Below are 21,936 nucleotides of genomic sequence, written 5' to 3'. Positions count from 1 at the left end.
CTGAAAGCCAGTGGACAGGAAAGACTACACGCCTAAAAGCAGAACCCTTAACCATTCCCATAACTGGCTGAAAGAAAACAGGAAAACAGGTCTACAGCACTCCTGACACACAGGCCTATAGGATGGTCAAGCCACAGTCAGAAATAGCAAAACAAAGTAACAACATAGACAAACTGATGGCGAGAGGCAAGCACAGGAACCCAGGCAACAGAAACCAAGACTACATGGCATCATCAGAGCCCAATTCTCCCACCAAAGCAAACACTGAATATCCAAACACACCAGAAAAGCAAGATCTGGATTTAAAAAATATTTAATCATGATGATGGAGGATTTCAAGAAAGACATAGAGGGGGCTGGAGAGATGGCTCAGAGGTTAAGAACATTGACTACTCTTTCAAAGTTCCTGAATTCAATTCCAAGCAACCACATGTAATGGAATGGCTCACAACCATCTGTAATGGAATCTGATACCCTCTTCTGGTGTGTCTGAGGACAGCTACAGTGTACTTACATACATAAAATAAATAAATCTTTTTAAAAAAAAGATGTTCTTTGGAAATCCTTACCTTATTTAAAAAGAGAGAGAGAGAGAGAGATACATAAAGAACTCCCTTAGAGAAATGCAGGGAAACACAAGTAAACAAGTAGAAGCTCTTAGAAAGGAAATACAAAAATCCCTGAAAGAATTACAGGAAAACACAATCAAACAGACGAAGGAATTGAAAATGGAAATAGAAACAATAAAAAAAGCAAAAAGGGAGACAACTCTGGATAGAGAAAACCAAAGGAAGAGACAAGGAGCCATAGATACAAGCATCATCAACAAAATACAAGAGATAGAAGGGAGAATCTCAGGAGCAGAAGATTCCATAGAAAACATCAACACAACAGTCAAAGGTAATGTAAAACGGAAAAAGCTACTGGCCCAAAACATACAGGAAATCCAGGACACAATGAGAAGATCAAACCTAAGGATAATAGGTGTATAAGAGAGTGAAGACACCCAACTCAAAGGAAATATCTTCAACAAAATCATAGAGAAAGCTTCTCTAACCTAAAAAAGAGATGCCCATAAACATAAATGAAGTCTACAGAACTCCAAGTAGATTGTACCAGAAAAGAAACTCCTCCCATCACATAATAGCCGAAACACCAAATGCACAAAGCAAAACAAAAAAAAAAAGAATATTAAAAGCAGTAAGGGAAAAAGGTCAAGTAACATATAAAGGCAGACCTATCAGAATCACACCAGACTTCTCACCAGAGACGATGAAAGCCAGAAGATCCTGGACAGATGTCATACAGACACTAAGAGAACACAAATGCCAGCCCAGGTTATTGTATCCTGCAAAACTCTCAATTAACATAGATGGAGAAACCAAGATATTCCATGACAAAACCAAATTTACACAACATCTTTCTACAAATCCAGCCCTACAAAGGATAATAAATGGTAAAGCTCAACACAAGGAGGCAAACTACACCTTAGAAAAAGCAAGAAACTAATCATTTTGCAACAAAACAAAGAGAAGACAAGCACAAAAACATAATCTAAACTCCAAATACAAAGATAACAGAAAGCAACAATCACTATTCCTTAATATCTCTCACCATCAATGGACTCAATTCCCCAATAAAAAGAAACAGATTAACAAACTGGATATGGAATGAGGACCCAACACTTTGCTGCCTACAGGAAACATACCTCAGAGACAAAGACAGACACTACCTCAGAGTGAAAGGCTGGAAAATAACTTTCCAAGCAAATGGTCTGAAGAAGCAAGATGGAGTAGCCATTCTAATATTGAATAAAATCAATTTTCAACAAAAAGTCATCAAAAAAGATAAGGAAGGACTCTTCATATTCATCAAAGGAAAAATCCACCAAGATAAACTCTCAATCCTAAATCTATGCTGCAAATACAAGGGCACCTACATACATAAAAGAAACCTTACTAAAGATCAAAGCACACATTGCACCTCATACAATAATAGTAGGAGACTTCAACACCCCACTCTCATCAATGGATCATGGAAACAGAAATTAAACAGAGACATAGAAAGACTAATGGAAGTTAAAAACCAAATGGACTTAACAGATATTTATACAACATTCTATCCTAAAACAAAAGGATATACCTTCTTCTCACCACCTCATGGTACTTTCTCCAAAATTGACCATAAAATCGGGCACAAAACAGGCCTCAACAGATAGAGAAATATGAAAATAATCCAATGTATCCTATCAGACCACCACAGGCTAAAGCTGGTCTTCAATAACAATAAGGAAAGAATGCCCACATATACATGGAAGTTGAACAATGTTCTACTCAATGATAACCTGGTCAAGGAAGAAATAAAGAAAGAAATTAAAGACTTCTTAGAATTTAATGAAAATGAAGGTACAACATACCCAAACTTATGGGACACAATGAAAGCTGTGCTAAGAGGAAAACTCATAGCTCTGAGTGCCTGCAGAAAGAAACAGGAGAAAGCATATATCAGCAGCTCGACAGCACACCTAAAAGCTCTAGAACATAAAAAGCAAAGACACCCAGGAGGAGTAGAATGTAGGAAATAATCAAACTGAGAGCTGAAATCAGCCAAGTAGAAACAAAAAGGACTATACAAAGAATCAACAGAACCAAAAGCTGGTTCTTTGAGAAAATCAACAAGATAGATAAACCCTTAGCCAGACTAACCAGAGGACACAGAGAGTATGTCTAAATTAACAAAATCAGAAATGAAAAGGGAGACATAACTACTTTATCAGAGGAAATCCAAAAGATCATCACATCCTACTACAGAAGCATATATTCAACAAAACTTGAAAATCTGCAGGAAATGGAATATTTCCTAGACAGATACCAGGTACCAAAATTAAATCAGGAACAGATAAGCCAGTTAAACAACCCCATAACTCCTAAAGAAATAGAAGCAATCATTAAAAGTCTTCCAACCAAAAGGATCCCAGGTCCAGATGTGTTCAGTGCAGAATTCTATCAGACCTTCATAGAAGACCTCATACCAATACTATCCAAACTATTCCACAAAATTGAAACAGATGGAGCACTACAGAATTCCTTCTATGAAGCCACAATTACTCTTATACCTAAACCACACAAAGACCCAATAAAGAAAGAGAACTTCAGACCAATTTCCCTTATGAATATCGATGCAAAAATACTCAATAAAATTCTGGCAAACTGAATCCAAGAGCACATCAAAACAATCATCCACCATGATCAAGTAGGCTTCATCCCAGGCATGCAGGGATCGTTTAATATATGGAAAACCATCAAGGTGATCCATTATATAAACAAACTGAAAGAACAAAAGCACATGATCATTTCATTAGATGCTGAGAAAGTATTTGACAAAATTCAACACCCCTTCATGATAAAAGTCCTGAAAAGAACAGGAATTCAAGGCCCATATCTAAACATAGTAAAAGCCATATACAGCAAACCAGTAGCTAATATTAAACTAAATGGAGAGAAACTTGAAGCAATCCCACTAAAATCAGGAACTAGATAAGGCTGCCAACTCTCTCCCTACTTATTCAATATAGTTCTCAAAGTCCTAGCCCAAGCAATAAGATAATAAAAGGAGATCAAAGGATACAGATTGGAAAGGAAGAAGTCAAAATATCACTATATGCAGATAATATGATGGTATATTTAAGTGATCCCAAAAGTTCCACAAGAGAGTTACTAAACCTGATAAACACCTTCATCAAAGTGGCTGGGTATAAAATTAACTCAAATAAATTAGTAGCTTCCTCTACACAAAAGAGAAACAAGTTAGCCAAGAAAAAAATTAGGGAAATGACACCCTTAATAATAGTCCCAAACAATATAAAATACCTCGGTATGACTATAACCAAGCAAGTAAAAGGTCTCTACAATAAGAACGTCAAGCTTCTAAAGAAAGAAATTGAAGAAGCTCTCAGAGGATGGAAAGATCTCCCATGCTCATGGATTGGCATGATTAACATAGTAAAAATGGCCATTTTACCAAATATGATGTACAGATTCAATGCAATCCCCATCAAAACTCCAATCCAATTCTTCAGAGATTTAGACAGAACAAGTTTCAAATTCATCGGAATAACAAAAACTCAGGATACCTAAAACTATCCTCAACAATAAAAGGACTTCTGGGGGAATCACCATCCCTGACCTCAAGCAGTATTACAGAGCAATAGTGATAAAAACTGTATGGTATTGCTCCAGAGACAGACAGACAGACCAGTGGAATAGAATTGAAGACCCAGAAATGAACCCACACACATATGGTCACTTGATTTTTGACAAAGGAGCAAAACTATCCAATGGAAAAAAAGATAGCGTTTTCAGCAAATGGTGCTTGTTCAACTGGAGGTCAACATGTAGAAGAATGCAGATTGATCCATGCTTATCACCCTGTACAAAGCTCAACTCCAAGTGGATCAAGGTCCTCCACATCAAACCAGATACACTCAAACTAATAGAAGAAAAAGTGGGGAAGAATCTTGAACACATGGGCACTGGAGAAAATGTCCTAAACAAAACACCAATGGCTTATGCTCTAAGATCAAGAATCGACAAATGGGATCTCAAAAAACTACAAAGCTTCTGTAAGGCAAAGGATACCGTTGTTAGGACAATACAGCAACCAACAGATTGGGAAAAAACATTTACCAATCCTACAACTGTTTGAGGGCTTATATCTGAAATATACAATGAACTCATGAAGTTAGACTGCAGGGAGACAAATAACCCTATTAAAAATGGGGTTCAGAGCTAAACAAAGAATTCACAGCTGAGGAATGTCAAATGGCTGAGAAGCACCTAAAGAAATGTTCAACATCTTTAGTCATAAGGGAAATGCAAATCAAACAGCCCTGAGATTCCACCTCACACCAGTCAGAATAGCTGAGATCAAAAACTCTGGCAACAGCAGATTCTGGCAAGGATGTGGAGAAAGAGGAACACTCCTCCATTGTCGGTGGGATTGCAAAAGACCTAATACCAATACTCTCCAAACTATTTCACAAAATAGAAACAGAAAGAGCACTACCTAATTTCTTCTATGAAGCCACAATTATATTTATACCTAAGCCACACAGAAACCCAACAAGAAAGGAATCTTCAGACCAATTTCCCTTATGAATATCTATGCAAAATTACTCAATGTATTCTAGCAAACAGAAATCAAGAACACACATCAAAATGATCATCCTTCATAATCAAGTAGGCTTCATCCTAAGGATGCAGGGATGATTCAATATATGTAAGTCAATCAACATAATCCACTATACAGACAAACTCAAATAAAATAACCACATGATCATCTTATTAGATGCTGAGAAAGCATTTGACAAAATTCAACACCCATTCATGTTAAAAGTCTTAGAATGATCAGGAATTCAAGGCACATACCAAAACATAGTAAAAGCAATATACAGCAAACGAGTAGGCAACATCAAACTAAATGAAGATAAACTTGAAGCAATCCCACTAAAATCAGGGATTAGTAAGGCTGCCCACTCTCCCACTACCTATTCAGTATAGTACTCAAAGTCATTGCCAGAGCAATCAGTCAACAAAAGGAGGTCAAAAAGATACAGATTTTAAGGGAAGTAGTCAGAATATCATTATTTGCAGATGATATGAGAGCATATATAGGTATCCCCAAAATTTCACCAGAGAACTCCAAAATCTGACTTAAAAAAGTCAGCAAAAGGGAAGGGAGAGGCAAAGATTAAAACAGAGACTGAAGGAACACCCATTCAGAGCCTGCCCCACATGTGGCCCATACATATACAGCCACCCAATTAGACAAGATGGATGAAGCAAAGAAGTGCAGACCGACAGGAGCCGGATGTAGATCGCTCCTGAGAGACACAGCCAGAATACAGCAAATACAGAGGCGAATGCCAGCAGCAAACCACTGAACTGAGAATAGGTCCCCTGTTGAAGGAATCAGAGAAAGAACTGGAAGAGCTTGAAGGGGCTCGAGACCCCAAAAGTACAACAATGCCAAGCAACCAGAGCTTCCAGGGACTAAGCCACTACCTAAAGACTATACATGGACTGACCCTGGACTCTGACCCCATATGTAGCAATGAATATCCTAGTAAGAGCACCAGTGGAAGGGGAAGCCCTGGGTCCTGCCAAGACTGAACCCCCAGTGAACTAGTCTATGGGGGGAGGGCGGCAATGGGGGGAGGGTTGGGAGGGGAACACCCATAAGGAAGGGGAAGGGGGAGGGGGATGTTTGCCCGGAAACCGGGAAAGGGAATAACATTCGAAATGTATATAAGAAATACTCAAGTTAATAAAAAAAAAAAAAGTCAGCAAAGTGACTGGATTCGAATTAAATCAAACAAATCAGTAGCCTTCCTTTACTCCAAGGATAAACAGTCTGAGAAAGAAATTAGGGAAATGACACCTTTCATAATAGTCACAAATAAAATAATATACTTTGGTGTGATTCTAACCAAGCAAGTGAAAGATCTCTATAAAAAGAACTTCAAGTCTCTAAAGAAATAAATTAAAGATCTCAGAAAATGGAAAGATCTCCCATGCACATGGATTAGCAGGATCAATATAGTAAAAATGGCCATCTTGCCAAAAGCAATCTACATATCCTGTGCAATCCCCAACACAATTCCAAGTCAATTCTTCATAGAGTTAGAAAGAGCAATTTGCACATTTATTTGAAATAACAAAAATCCCAGGACAGCTAAAACTATCCTCAACAATAAAAGAACTACTGGGGGAATCACCATCCCTGACCTCAAGCTGTATTACAGAACAATAGTCATAAAAAACTGTATGGTATTAGTACAGAGACAGGCAGATAGATCAATGGAATAGAATTGAAGACACAGAAATGAACCCACACACCTATGGTCACTTGATCTTTGACAATGGAGCTAAAACCCTCCTGTGGAAAAAAGATAGCATTTTCAACAGATCACGCTGGTTCAACTGCAGGTCAGCATGGAGAAGAATGCAAATTAATCCATTCTTATTTCCCTATACAAAGCTTAAGTCCCAAGTGGATCAAGAACCTCCACATAAAACAAGATACACTCAAACTAATAGAAGAAAAATTGGGGAAGAACCTCAAACACCTGGTAACAGAGAAAAATTTCCTGAACAGAACACCAATGTCTTATGTTCTAAGATCAAGAATCAACAAATGGGACTTCATAAAATTGCAAACTTCTGTAAGGCAGAGGACACTGTCATTAGGACAAAATGTTAACCAACAAATTGGGAAAAGATCTTTATCAATCGTTTATTTGATAGAGTGCCAATATCTGATATATACAAAGAACTCAAGAAGTTAGACTCCAGAGAATCAAATAACCCTATTAAAAATGGGTTACAGAGCTAAACAAAGAATTCTCAACTGAGCAATATCAAACGGCCAAGAAAGAAGCACCTAAAGAAATGTTCAACATCCTTAGTCATCAGGGAAATGAAAATCAAAACAACCCTAGGATTCCACTTCACACCAGTCAGAATGGCTAAGATAAAAAACTCAGGTGACAGCAGATGCTGGATAGGATGTGGAGAAAGAGGAACACTCCTCCATTGTTGGTGGGATTGCAGACTGGCACAGCCATTCTGGAAATCAGTCTGGAGGTTCCTCAGAAAATTGGACATAGTATTTTCTGAGGACCTAGCTATACCACTCCTGATCATATACCCAAAAGTTGCTTCAGCATATAACAAGGACACATGCTTCACTATGTTCATAGCAGCCTTATTTATTTATAATAGCCAGAATCTGGAGACATCCCTGATGTCCCTCAACAGAGGAATGAATACAGAAAATATGGTACCTTTACACAGTGGAGTACTATTCAGCTATTTAAAACAATGACTTCATGAAATTTTTAGGCAAATTGATGGAACTAAAAAGTGAGGTAACCCAATCACAAAAGTACACACATGATATACACTCATTTGTAAGTGGATTAGCCCAAAAGCTTACCTAAGATACAATCCACAGACCACAAGAAGCTCAAGAAGAAGGTCGACCAAAGTGCAGATACTTCAGTCCTTCTTAAAAGGGAACAAATATATTCATGGGAGGAAATATGGAGACAAAGTTTGGAGCAGAGGCTGAAGGAAAAGCCATCCAGATACTGCCCTACCTGGGGATCCAGCCCATATGCAGCCACCAAACCCAGACAATATTGCTGATGCCAAGAAGTGCATGGTGACAGGATCCTGATATGGATGTCTCCTGAGAGGTTCTGCCAGAGCATGACAAAAACAGAGGCAGATGCTTTCAGCCAAGTTTTGAACTGAGAATGGGATCTCCAATGGAGGAGTTAGAGAAAGGATTGAAGGAGCTGAAGGAGTTTGCAACCCCATAAGAACAACAATACCAACTAACCAGAGCTCCCAGGGACTAAACCACCATCCAAAGAGTACACATGGTCAGACCCATGGCTTCAGCTGCATATATAGCAGAGGATGGCCTTGTTGGGCATCAAGAAAAGAGAAGCCATTGGTCCTTCCAAGACTTGATGCCCCAATATAGGGGAATATCAGGATGGGGAGGCCGGAATGGGTGGGTGTGTGGTTGGAAAAACACCCTCATAGAAGCAGGGGGAAGGGGTAATGTGATAGGGGGGTTTATGAACTAGAAACCAGGATAACATTTGAAATGTAAATTTAAAAATCCAGTAAAAATAACAAAAAATAAAAAATAAATGACAGAGTCGATGTAAATTTTCTTAATAAAAACTGAGTTTAATTAGCAGGCAGAAAAAAATGATGGGTGGTAGAAATTTGTATATTCCATGTGCTATTGAGATATCTATTTCCTACAAAATCATATATATATATATATATATATATATATATATATATATATATATATGCACACTTGAGACTTTAGTTAATGAACAGCCATTGATCCTGAACAGAAGCTGAACTACACAAAAATAAAACAGACAGAAGCACTGTCCTCGATGATGGCAGCCACAACCGTATAGAAGAATTTTAATCTAGCATCATGGCTGCTCTGGCAAGTGATCAAATCCAAAACCTTCTAGGTCTGAGTGATCCAGCTAGAATGACACACCTCTAATCCCTCTGGCTAGAATAGAGATATGCCTTTCACACACACCTTTAATCCCAAACAATGAAGATAAAATTAGTTTGTAGAAGGAAGCAGCCATATTTGACAGTGACATCTAATTAAAGGACATAGTGAAAGATTTAACAGAATGAGTCAAAGATAGGATACATCTAGCTCATGCTAACAACAGAGGAAAGCAAGGAAAGAGGATAGCACAGGGAGAGAAAGTGTGTGTGTGTGTGTGTGTGTGTGTGTGTGTGTGTGTGTGTGTGTTAGTTTTATCAGGAGAGTTTTACAAAGACAGGTGGAAATGAGAACAAAGTAGACACAAGTGAAGGCAGAAAAAGAGAGAGAATAAGAAGAAGCCAAGAGATTAGAACATATTACCAAAATTAGTATGAGGCCAAGCAGAGAAATTCAGTGGTAAGCTAAAAGAAGCCAGATTGAATCAGTCAGCTTGGAAGATTACATTGTACAGTGGCTAGATTTTAGGCCTTGGCTTAAGGATAGTTAGAACAGAGAAACATTTCACCTGGCCATTTCAGGAAATAAAAGTGAAATTCATGCAAAAGAACGTTCTCTAAGGGCTGGAGAGATGGCTCAGCTGTTAAAGGCTAGGCTCACAACCAAAAATATAAGAATGTTCTCTAAAACACTGACAAACTTTATGCATATGGATAGCTATACATGTGACTGTGTATGTATACGTGTGTGTTCAGGAGTGCCCAAGTCTGTATCTGTACATGTGTCAATCTGTGTGTCTGTGTTCTTCTCTCATGCTTCAATTTCAGTTTATTTTGAATTCAGGTGATACTCTGGACTTAACTCCCTCTCATAGGGAGCAAGCTCTTCATAGAGTAACCAGAGTTTTGAAAGAAAAGGGATCGCCCATAATAAGTCCTAAGCACCTGCCTTACAATTGGAGCTTGTTCCACAGCACTGTAACAATCATTACTGTCCTGCTTTGCTCTCTGGTGAAAAATAAAAGTACAATAAGATAGTCTACTCAACTGTCTATTATTTCTTGTTTTGTAGAGGTCACAGACATTTCCATAAATTAAAAGAGTCTCTCTGCTTTGTTCCACTATGAAATTTATAATGATATACTCACGAAGGCCAAAATACACATGAGATAAAGCTTCTTCAATGAAATTCCTTTAGAGTCTGGAGTCGCCTGTATTTGTTATTCTAACAGTAGCTGGAGGGACAGCCACATTAATTATTGAACTGAAGGTAGATGAATACATTCTTTATGTGTGTTCAAAAGCACTCAGGAAGCAAAGTCACAATCCAGAATCCCTTCTGAGCACAGGCACCTGCTTCCCAAGCTGCTTTTCCTATCCTTAAAGAAGCACCCGATGCTAATAAAGACCCTCTTTTCTAACTAGCTACTTGACTTGAAAGAGAATAGAAAAATCCACATGCTACCTGACTCTCTCTACTGAGGCAGTTATCCATCCCTAACTAGCCACACAGATTACCTTTGTGCTTATCATAGCTCCTTCTCCAAGACATTACAGAAAACCCTCTTTTGTTCTCTTCTGAGTAAATCAGCACTTATGTGGAGTTTCTCCTTGTCCAGTGTAGAAAGCTCTGAAGACGATGCAATCAAAAATGAGGAAGATATTGCTGACAGGAGCTGAACTTCTGAGTACAGCTTAAATCCCGCTTCCTGGAAAAAAGAAAGACTTAAAGAATTTAGATGGGAGATGGCAAAATTCTACAAGCTGCATAATCTTTCCAGGCATGAAGAAACATGCTCAAATTTTAAATGGCATGATATAGAATTTTATGACATAATTCTTAGAAAAATTGGAAAGCTTATCAACAAAGTAATCAAGTGTGCTTTATCTTAAGTGAGGAGCTTTAGAGGTGGAATAAGAGGGGCTCAGACTTTCAAGGGCTGTTCCACCATTTTCCACCATTCCACAATGAGCCTTTTTTCTTCATTGATTTTTATCTCACATAGATTCCATTTATGTTCAAATTAAATTATCTTAATACTTTCAGCCTCCTTGCCTCAGATGCATTTTATTTCTGAATCACCACAGAAAATCATCTCTGCAGAGTAATCCCTAATATTGGCATGTGCTACTCATCAGGAGTTATGAAGTGGCTGGCCACCACTGTGCTACATTATGAAGGAGGTCATGATCACCCATTCTCTCTCTCTCTCTCTCTCTCTCTCTCTCTCTCTCTCTCTCTCTCTCTCCTTCTCTTCGTAACATTCCAAATCTGTTTTCTTTGTATGCACCTTGATTTCATGACCAGTATAAATTACTTACAGCAACTTCTGATAATGTTGCCCAAAATCTACTGAAAAGAATAGTGTATCCTTGGCATACTAATGGGTCTTAATTAGAGGTAGAGAAGGAAGGCTTCCATGGTTAAATTGATTTCAAGATATCTGTGGAAAATATTTCTTTTTAGCCATTTGAGCCTAACTATATTTAAGGTACATGATGACCCAGTAGAAGAAACCTATACCAGATAAAATGACTCCAGTTGATTTGTTCCTTGATGCTTGCTCCACCACACTAAACAGCGGTTCTCAGTTCTATTGAAGACAATCAGGAAGATTCCTTGGAAGAGAAAAGCATATCAAATGTTTAAATGGCCCTTTCCCTTGAGTCTTCTCAAACTCTTCCCAGTACTGAGGCTGTCTCTGTGCCCATACCCTCAGGAGGCCCTAACTCAAGCTCCTGACTTTATTCTACTCAGGCGTAAGTTAAGTTGACTTGGGGAGACTGAATAAAGCCAAGCATGGTTGCCCAGGGAAGGTTGAAGCAGGTGGAATGTCATGTATTTAAGGCTAATCTAGGCTACATAATGAGTATTAGGCTTAACAGGGCTACAGTTTTTATGCCTTTCTTTAAAGTCTGAGTTAAGAATAAAAATGGACAGCATTTGAATCCAAAACAGAACTGTTTAGAATAGAATGTAGTCTAGAGTAAACAGGCAGACGTGGCAGATTTTTAATTTTAGATGCATTGTTTGCACTTTGCTCTGAACATAGCTCAGTGCTATCTTTCCATATTAAAAATTAATTTTATTCAATATAATTTAATGAATTCAAGAATCATTTGTTTAATGGTTCCCATATGCCAAGAATTATGCAAGAAACTCAATAAATATTTGATGATGTTATTAAGTATGATAATGCTATTTAATGATCTAAACTATTTTACAGGTTCAGTACAGACATTTTATTAAAAACAAAACAAATCAGACTTTGTTAACCCAGCACTGAAGACAACTGGGCTGTGAACAGAAGGATTGAAATGTGATTTTTATTTCTCCTTTGGTTTATTCTCATTAAAGATCTACCTTTCTTTTTAGGTACTTATTTTCTTGTTTCCATATATTTGGACATTTAAAAACTACTCACATACAATTTTCTTTATCTTATGACCGATATGTCCATCAAAAAATTAATTGATGCTGATACTCATAGTAAACAACCCCCTCCAAATATTTCACTCTTTAAAATACCTCAGTTCTTTCAGACTAGGAAAAATATTTCCTCCATCCTGAAGAAAACATGTAAACTATAAACAAAATATTTTCAAAATATTTTACTGTAAGCCTATTCAAGGTGGACAGTGCTCAGAATCTTTAGTAAATTACCACTCGTGTATATCAATTAGATATGGAAGTTGGGACAGCCACCAGCTGGACTTAATACCTGACAGATGCCTATAACCTCCAGCTCGTATGCATCACGCTTTGCTAAATAACAACAACCAACCAAAACAAAGCAAACAAAGAAAAATAAAACCTCTTGGTTTTCGGGATGTAAAGAAACACAGCCTTGTCTGGCGCAAGTGAAATAAAGCATGGGACTCATGCAGAAAATACCAGCAGTGATGACTCGAAACGCATGGGCAAGACCCACAATTGGTGCCTCACACTTCAGGAAGTCATTAAATAGTTTGCTCTTAACACCAAATAACAGCATTGCCATGGAAAGACAGAATTTCTGTCGAGGATAGGAGAGGATTAAATTATCTAGAAGACTTTAGTCTGTTAATACACTACTATTATTAAATATGACAAATAGTTTGGGGGGGTCCTTTCTGCCAACACTGGTAAATTAACTGTTACGAAACTCCAACTATATCATGTTCACCCAATTGTAACTGTAAGATGTTCTAAGAAGTTATGCATGTGCTTGTTCTGTGAAACATATGGAAAGCATTCACAAAGGAAAATGAAAAACTATCTTGATAAATATGTTTGATTCAATTTTTATAACCAGAAAGTGTCACCTCAGTCACCACTGTCTGAAGCAAAAAAGTGTATTTCATCTACAGAAGCCTGTATTTCTTAAACATTATCGTTACTCCTCAGTGCAGACCTGTCACTGAAGGGCAGTCTGAGACTGGGTGCTGTTCTTCTAACAGGGAAAAAACTCACAGACACGAAGACCAGAATCAGAGACTTACATCTCAGAGAATCCTAAAATTCTAGCAGAAGCTATAAAAATTTTAAACACACTGGAGCCTTTTAAGTCAAAGAAATCCCAGGGTACACCTGAATTTAGTTTCGAGAGGAAAGCAACTGTGCCCTGGAGAGAGATGCAAAATAAATTCTCACACATGAGAATCTGCTATCCTGTTAAATAAAACCAAGAAACATTGGTTACAGTCGTCACGACACATACTATAAAGTACAAATCAGTGTAGGTTACTATCTAAATCTATGCTCAATGTGGGTTTTAATTTGGAATCTTTTCTTTCACAACAGCCATTTAATTTTAAATGCTTTGTACCCATCAGGTGTCAGCGCATGAGGAGGAAGTCTTCTTTGCAGTTTGTCTGCCCTGTGGAAGGACACATTGTCTGTATGACAATCACAAAGTGAGAAGCAAGAAAATGTAGGTCAACATGTTTCTTGATTGCTCAAAGGCAACTGGTCTGGAGAAGACATATTTCTGAGGTTGGGTTTAATAATAGCTGTGCTTTCTCTTTACTCACAGCTGAAGAGGAAGATGCCCTGCTCATACCGCCTGACACAATTGGGATACAGAGATAGAAAAGTCAAAAACCTTCCTATGCTTCCAAAGAACTCATAATTAGGACATAATGAGGTTTTATATTTTTACTTGTAACACAATAATTTTAAGTATTTATATGTTTGATGTTTTTATGTTCCAGTATTTGTATTATTGTAATGTTATTTATATTTTGTGATGATATAATCTTTTTTATTTGTTATATTTATTTAAAATTATGTGTAGATGTAGGTGTCTGTATGTGGGCATGGGCACTTGAGTGCTTGTGTCTGTGGAGGTCAAAGATACAGGGTTTCCAGGAGCTGGAGTCATAGGCAGTTGTGAGATCACTAATGGGAGTGCTAGGAGCTGAATGTGGGTCCTTTGGAAGTACAGTGAGTTCTTTTAACTGTTGAGCCCTCTCCACAAAACAAAATCAACAAAAGCCAGGGAAATATGACAAAGCACAGCTGCCCCACTATGGTTAACCCTGGATAATCTAGCACAACTAAATCAAATCTTATAAACGTGATAGAGGCCTTTAAAGAGAAAATTAATAAATCCCTTAAAGAAATACAGGAAAACACAATCAAACAGGTAAGAGGCACTTAAAGAGGAAACAAATAAATCCCTTAAAGAAATACTGGAAAATACAATTAAACAGCTGAAGGAAATAAAAAAATCCAAGACCATAAAAGGAAAATAGAAGCAATAAAGAAAACACAAACTGAAGAAATCGTGGAGGTGGAAAACCTAGGGAAGAGAACAGGAACAACAGATGCAAGCATCACCAACAGAATATAGGAGATGGAAAAGAGATTCTCAGCTGTAGAAGATACAATAGAAGAAAATGATACATAAGTAAAAGAAAATGTTAAATTTAATAAATTCCTGACACAAAACATCCAGGAAATCTGGAATACCATGAAAAGACCTAACCAAGAATTGAGGAATAGAAGAAGGTGAAGAGTTCTAGTTCAAAGACCAGAAAATATTTTCAACAAGATTATAGAGGAAAACATACCCAATTTGAAGAAATAGAACACCAATTAGACTGGACCAAAAAGGAAAATCCTCCCACCACATAATAATCAAAACACAAAATTTACAAAACAGCAATCAAAAATAGAATATTAAAAGAAGCAAGGAGGAAAGGCCAAGTAACATCCAAAGCCAAACCTATCAGAATTAACCTGACTTCTTAACAGAGACCCTGAAAGCTAGAAGAGCCTGGACAGATATCTTGCAACCTCTAAAGGATCACAGGTACCAATCTAGACTACTATACCCAACAAAACTCTCAGTCACAATCGAGGGAGAAAACAAGATATTCCAAGACAAATGCAAATTTAAACAAATACTAAAAAATAGTAAAAGAAAAACACCAACCCAATGAAGAAATCTACATTCCAGATCAGAAGAAATAAGTGACTCCATACTCACAAAAACAAGGGAAGCACACACACACACACACACACACACACACACACACACACACACCATCATCATCATCAATATCAAAATCACAGGAAATTACAATTACTGGTCATTAATATCTCCCAATATCAGTAGACTCAATTACTGAATAAAAAGACATAAGCTAATAGAATAGATGTGAAAACAGGATCCATCATTCTGCTGCATACAAAATGTTCACCTCAGCAATAAACAGACATTACCCCAGAGCAAAGGGCTGGAAACAAGTTTGCCAAGCAAATGGACACAAGAAGCAAACTGAAATAGCCATTTATTTGACTTCCAACCAAAATCAATCAAAATAAACAGGGAAGGACACTTCATACTCATCAAAGAAAAAATATACTAAGATAATATCAACTCTTAACATCTATGCCTCAAACACAAGGGCACCTACATTTGTAAGGAAACACTGCCAAAACTTAAATCATACATTGATCCCCATACATTAATAACAGAAAACTACAGCACCCCACTCTTACAAATTGACCGGTCTTTCAGACAAAAACTAAACAGAGAAATAATGAAACTAACTATCATTATGAATCAAATGGACCTAGCAGACATCTATAGAATATTTCACTCAAAGACAAAAGATATACCTTCTTCTTAGCACCTCGTGGATCCTTCTCCAAAACTGATGACATAGCCACAAAGCAAGCCTCAACAGATAGAAGAATGGTCATCTTACCAAAAGCAACTTGTGGATTCAACCCAATTCCCACCAAAATTCAAGGTCTTTACAGACCTGGAAAGAGCAATGCTCAACTTCATATGGAAAAACAAAAAAACCAACATAACTAAAAACAATCCTGAACAATATAAGAACTTGTGGAGGTATCACCGTCCCTAACGTCAAGCTGTACTACAGAGCAATACTTATAAAACCAGCCTGGAGTTGATATAGGAACAGACACATTGATCAATGGAATTGAATCAAAGACCCTGAAATAATCACACCTATGGACACTTGATTTCTGACAAAGAAGGCAAAACCATACAATGGAAAACAGAAAACATCTTCAACAAATTGTGCTGGTCTAAGTGGATGTCTGCATGTAGAAGAATGCAAATAAATCCATATCTATCATCCTGCATAAAACTCAAGTCCAAGTGGATCAAAGACCTCAATGTAAAACTAGATACACTAAATCTGATAGAAGAGAAAGTAGGAAACACTCTTGAGCACATTGGTACAGGAGACAATATCCTGAACAGAACACCAATGACTCGGGCTCTAAGATCAAGAATTAATAAATAGGACCTCATGGAACTGAAAAACTTCTGTAAGACAAAGGACACTGTCAATAAGACAATTTGGAGGTCTACAGATTTGGGAAGGAGCTTCACCAATCCTACATCTGAAAGAGGACTAACATCTAAAATTTATGAACAACTCAAGAAATTACACACCAACCCGAATAACCCAATTTTAAAATCAGGTACAGAACTAAACAAAGAATTCTGAACAGTGGAATTTCAGATGGACAAGAAGCACTTAAAGAAATGCTCAAAGTCCTTAGCTATCAGGGAAATGCAAATCAAAGCAATTCTGAGATTCCATCTTGCACAGGTCATAATGGCTTAGATAAAAAGAAAAAAGAAAAAAGAAAAAAACTCAAGTACAGCATATGCTGGCGAGCATTCCTGCATTGCTGGTGGGAGTGCAAACTTTTACCACCACTGTGGAAATCAATTTGGTCGTTTCTCAGAAAACTAGAAAAGTTCTAATTCAGGAACTAGTTATACCATTCCTGGGCATATACCCAAAAGATGCCCCACTATACCACAGAGACACTTGCTCAACTGTGTTCATAGGAGCTGTATTCGTAATAGCCAGGAACTGGAAACAACGTATATGTTCATCTACTGAAAAAATGGGTAAAGAAAATCCCATGCATCTACACAATGGAATACTATTCAGTCATTTAAAACAAAGACATATGAATGTTGCAGGCAAATGGATAGAACTAATGAATATCATAATGAGTGAGGTAACCCAGATCAAAAATCATGCATATTATGTACTCACTTCTAAGTGGATATTAGCCACAAAACACAGAATACCCTCCAGTACTCCACAGACCCAAAGAAGGTAGACAAGAAGGAAAGCCCAAGCAAGAATACTTGAATCTCACTTAGAATGGGGAATAAAACACTCTTAGGAGGAAGATGCAGGAGGGAAATGGATGAGAGAATGGATGGGGAGGGAAATGGGGGTGGTTCAGGATCAGGTGTGAAAAGGGATAGGAGAGATGGCCAGATTGCCATGAGAATGAATGGAAATCTTCAACTGGCAGGGGTGAGATGGAGGGGGCATCTTGAGGATGTGCCAGAGACCTGGGATAGGGGAGGCACACAAGAACCTATGGGTGTCATATTAGCTATGACATATGGATCCAGCATTAGGCATGTGGATCCTGGAGAGGCTATGCTCTATATCAAGGCAGGAACCACAATGGATCTTCAACCAGTGGAACACCAATCCATTCACAAAACTTCCTCCCCAAAAATATATCCTGTCTATAAGAAATGCCAGGATGGAGGATGAAGCGGAGACCGAGGAAATGCCCAAGGAATAACCAGCCCTACTAGATACAATTATTTATCTGCCCTACTATTTACAATTATTGGGCAAGCACCAATCCCAGACACTATTGATGACACTCTGTTATGCTTGCAGACAGGTTGTCCTCTGAGAGGTGCCAACCAGCAGCTGCAGACAGAGACACCAAGAGCCAATAGATGGTGCTTAAGGACTCTTGTGAAAGAGTTGAGGGAAGGGTTGTGGACTCCAAAGGAGATAGAAACTCCCAAAGAAAAACCAACAGAGTCAACTAACCTGGACCTGGACCTTTAGAAGTTATCAGAGACTGAATCACCAACCAAAGAGCATAAACAGGCTGGACCAACCCCTCACACATACATATGTAGCAGATGTGCAGCTTGGTCTTCATGAGGGTCCTGAACAATTGGGGCAGAGGCTATCCCAAAAACTGCTGCCAGTCCTGGATATATTCTTCTGGTTGGGCTGCCTAGTCTGACCTCAATAGGAGAGGATGTGCCTAGCTCTCCACAGACTTGATGTTTCAGGGCAGGACAGATGGGCAGGAGGGCTTCCACTCTCTCAGAAGAGAAGAGAAGAGAAGAGAAGAGAAGAGAAGAGAAGAGAAGAGAAGAGAAGAGAAGAGAAGAGAAGAGAAGAGAAGAGAAGAGAAGAGAAGAGAAGAGAAGAGGGGATTGTGGAAGGGAGTAACCAGAAGGGGGGCTGCGATCAGGATGTAAAATGAATAAATAAAAGAAAAAATATTTCTCTCTAAATAATCTATGTATATAACAACAATTAATTGGAAAGGGCTATGAATTTGAAAGAAAGTAGGGAAGCTTATATGGGAGGGTTGGATGGGAGAAAATGAAAGGGGAAATGATGTAATTAAATTATAACCTCAAAAGTAAAAAAATAAGTAAATATAGAAAGGAAGAAACAAGAACGTGAGATTCTAGCTGTCACTAAAATTCAGATACAAATGCCAGTGACAGAAGTGAGCAATCACCCACTGATTCTGTGGAAATGAACAAGAACTTGAGGTCTCCACAAATCATGCTTGTCTTTTCACACAATGTCCTCCATTGCCCTAGCTGAAATCAACGAGATCTCACTTTGGTTATTGAAATAATCCCATAACTGATCTTCTTTCTCTTACTATAACTTCTAATACAACCAATATCTGTCTCTTCTTAGCAACAAAATATGTCATGGAATTTAAATTCCTTCAGGCCATCTATGATAGTTAATCCTATACAATTCAACTCAATCTAAGAAACATACCTGTATGTGTCTGTAAGGATCTTTCCAGGGAGGGCTTTACAGAGTAGAGAAGACACACTCTAAATGTCAATAGCACGGTCTAATGGACAAGGTTTCTGAACTGAATACAAAGGAAAAGCCATAGAAACTGTGGGTGCAGAGGGATCTGCCACCTCATGTCCCTGCATCTATGCCTCCCCCTGCTGTTATGGGCTCTCTCCTAACTGTAATACAGAATAAACTTGTCCTTTCTTAAATTGCTTCTTGTCAGGGTTACAGTGGCAGAAAATAGCTAATATGTCATCCTTTTACTCTAAGACTCTCGTTATCTCCCACAACTAATAAAATACACACACAATCCCTAGCATCATGCATGAGGACTGCATGCCTGAGTCTTTGTCCTCTTCTCGAACACACAATTACAGGCACATGAGAGGTCAATCAAGTTCACAGAGCATTTCATTCACACTGCAAAGAACGCTCTTTCTTCTACACTCCCTCCTACAAACTCAAACACATCATCCAAATCTCATATTAGGTTTTACAACCTGGTGTCCCTTCTGACTTCCTTATCTGAATCTGCTCTTTCTGTTATGATCTTATCTTGGTAAATTTGCATATTTTATAATTATCACTTTACTTCATGCCTGTTTCATTTAGGAACTAGTCAGTAGCAAACTTTCCTAGCAGCTTAGAATTGCTCAATAGGGCAGGATTGAATTGGACCAATAGTCACTCACTTTCTTTAAGACTAATGGTACATCCCACACTGCATTTCGGAACACCACAAGGAGTTGAAGTACCTTTGGAAGGAAGAACTGATGAAATTCTTTCCTTACAAGTTTGAAGAGCTAAGTTGGATCCCCATAATCCACATTTTAAAAAAAAAAAGAAAGAAAGAAAGAAAGAAAGAAAGAAAGAAAGAAAGAAAGAAAGAAAGAAAGAAAGAAAGAAAGAAAGAAAAACTACACTGATACCATGAACTTGTAATTCCCAAACTGGAGAGGCAGAAGAGAAAGGATCCCTGAGGATCACTGACCAGTATGCCTTTTCTGGATGCTGAGTGCCACCAGTGAGAGACCTTGTCTCAAAAAAGAAACAGAAAGGTACAATATGTGTGGATGTTCCTGGCCTCTGCACAAATGTAACACTTGCATTTACACACACACACACGCACACACACATACACACACACCAAATTGCTGAGAAGCATAATCAGTGGGTGCCAACATTGTATATATTAGTCAGGACCCATTCCCTGTTAACATATTGACAATCTTTTTTGACTAGTAGATAATTGGCTTGAGTATCCCAAATATGTCAATCTTAAGTCCATGGAATTAGTGTTGAGTTCCCTTTGTGAAACATTTCTTCTTTTGTGATCTAAGACCACAAATCACAGAATCCAAACATGGGATGGTGAAACAAACACGTTTACATGCGTGCTGCAAGGAAACATGCTGGAGATTCACTCACCTGCCTCAAAGGGTGTGTGCATTGCTGACTCCTCATGCACCTTGAATGGGAGTCTTCAACATTTCCCAGATGCAAAAGTCTCATAACCTTTCATCACAGGTGGGTGCCGTCAAGCTTGATGAAGCTTTTGAGACATTTATATTACTTCTGTTTTCTGCTTCCCGGGTCTAATCTGCATTATGTAATCAATGTCACAACCCAGAATAGTGTTTCAGAGTGTGAGAGGTGCGGGTGTTTGGGCATCCAAAAATTAATGAGAACATGATATTTTCAAACAAAATGTAAGATTATCTTTTCTATTTCTAAATTTAAAAATGAGATTTTGATAGAAATTAAAATGATTCTAAAGGTTGCTCAGGGAAGCCTTGCTACAAACCTATCAAAAGATACCTTTCCACTTGATATGACTTAATCTTTTTATCTTGTTATTATTTAGGAGTTTTCAACATGAAAACCTTGCCCAAACCTAGATAAATATGTGGCTAAGCATTTTATTCTTTTTCTTTATTTTGTAAATTGAATTATTTCTTTATGATGACTCATTGTTTATTACTAATGTGCAGAAGCATGACTGACTTTTGTGTATACAGCACATTCCCTGAAACTTTGCTAACAATTGTTATTTATTCTAATGCTTCTTCGGTAGTTGGTGGAGTACATTGTATATTTATTTTCTTTCCAATTTAGTTGTCTTTTTTCTCCTGCCCAACTGATCTGACTAAATCCCTAGCAAAATATTGAACAGTGGTAGTAATTCTGGACACTCTTCTCTTGTTCTCATTTTTGATATATTGTTTAAAAAATGATCCACAATTTATGTTGGTGCTATTTTCATTATATTTTAATTGTTATTTTTAGTTTTCTATTGCTGGTATATAAAAACAAAACTGGCATTTTTAATTTGTTCCATATTCTGGTACCATATTCATTATATCAACTTTTAAATTGATATTTTAATATCTTCTAATTTTTTATTTTGTAACCATAAGATTTTTCATTACTTTTTAAATTTTAATACACTGCCCATATCCACTCGTGTAATCATGGTAAAATCAGGTGCTTCACCATGCTCCTGTTTTACAAATGAAAA

Source organism: Rattus norvegicus, chromosome 2 (genome assembly GCF_036323735.1).
Source record: "Rattus norvegicus strain BN/NHsdMcwi chromosome 2, GRCr8, whole genome shotgun sequence".
In the NCBI taxonomy this organism is placed as follows: domain Eukaryota; kingdom Metazoa; phylum Chordata; class Mammalia; order Rodentia; family Muridae; genus Rattus; species Rattus norvegicus.
This window is presented reverse-complemented; position numbering follows the sequence as displayed.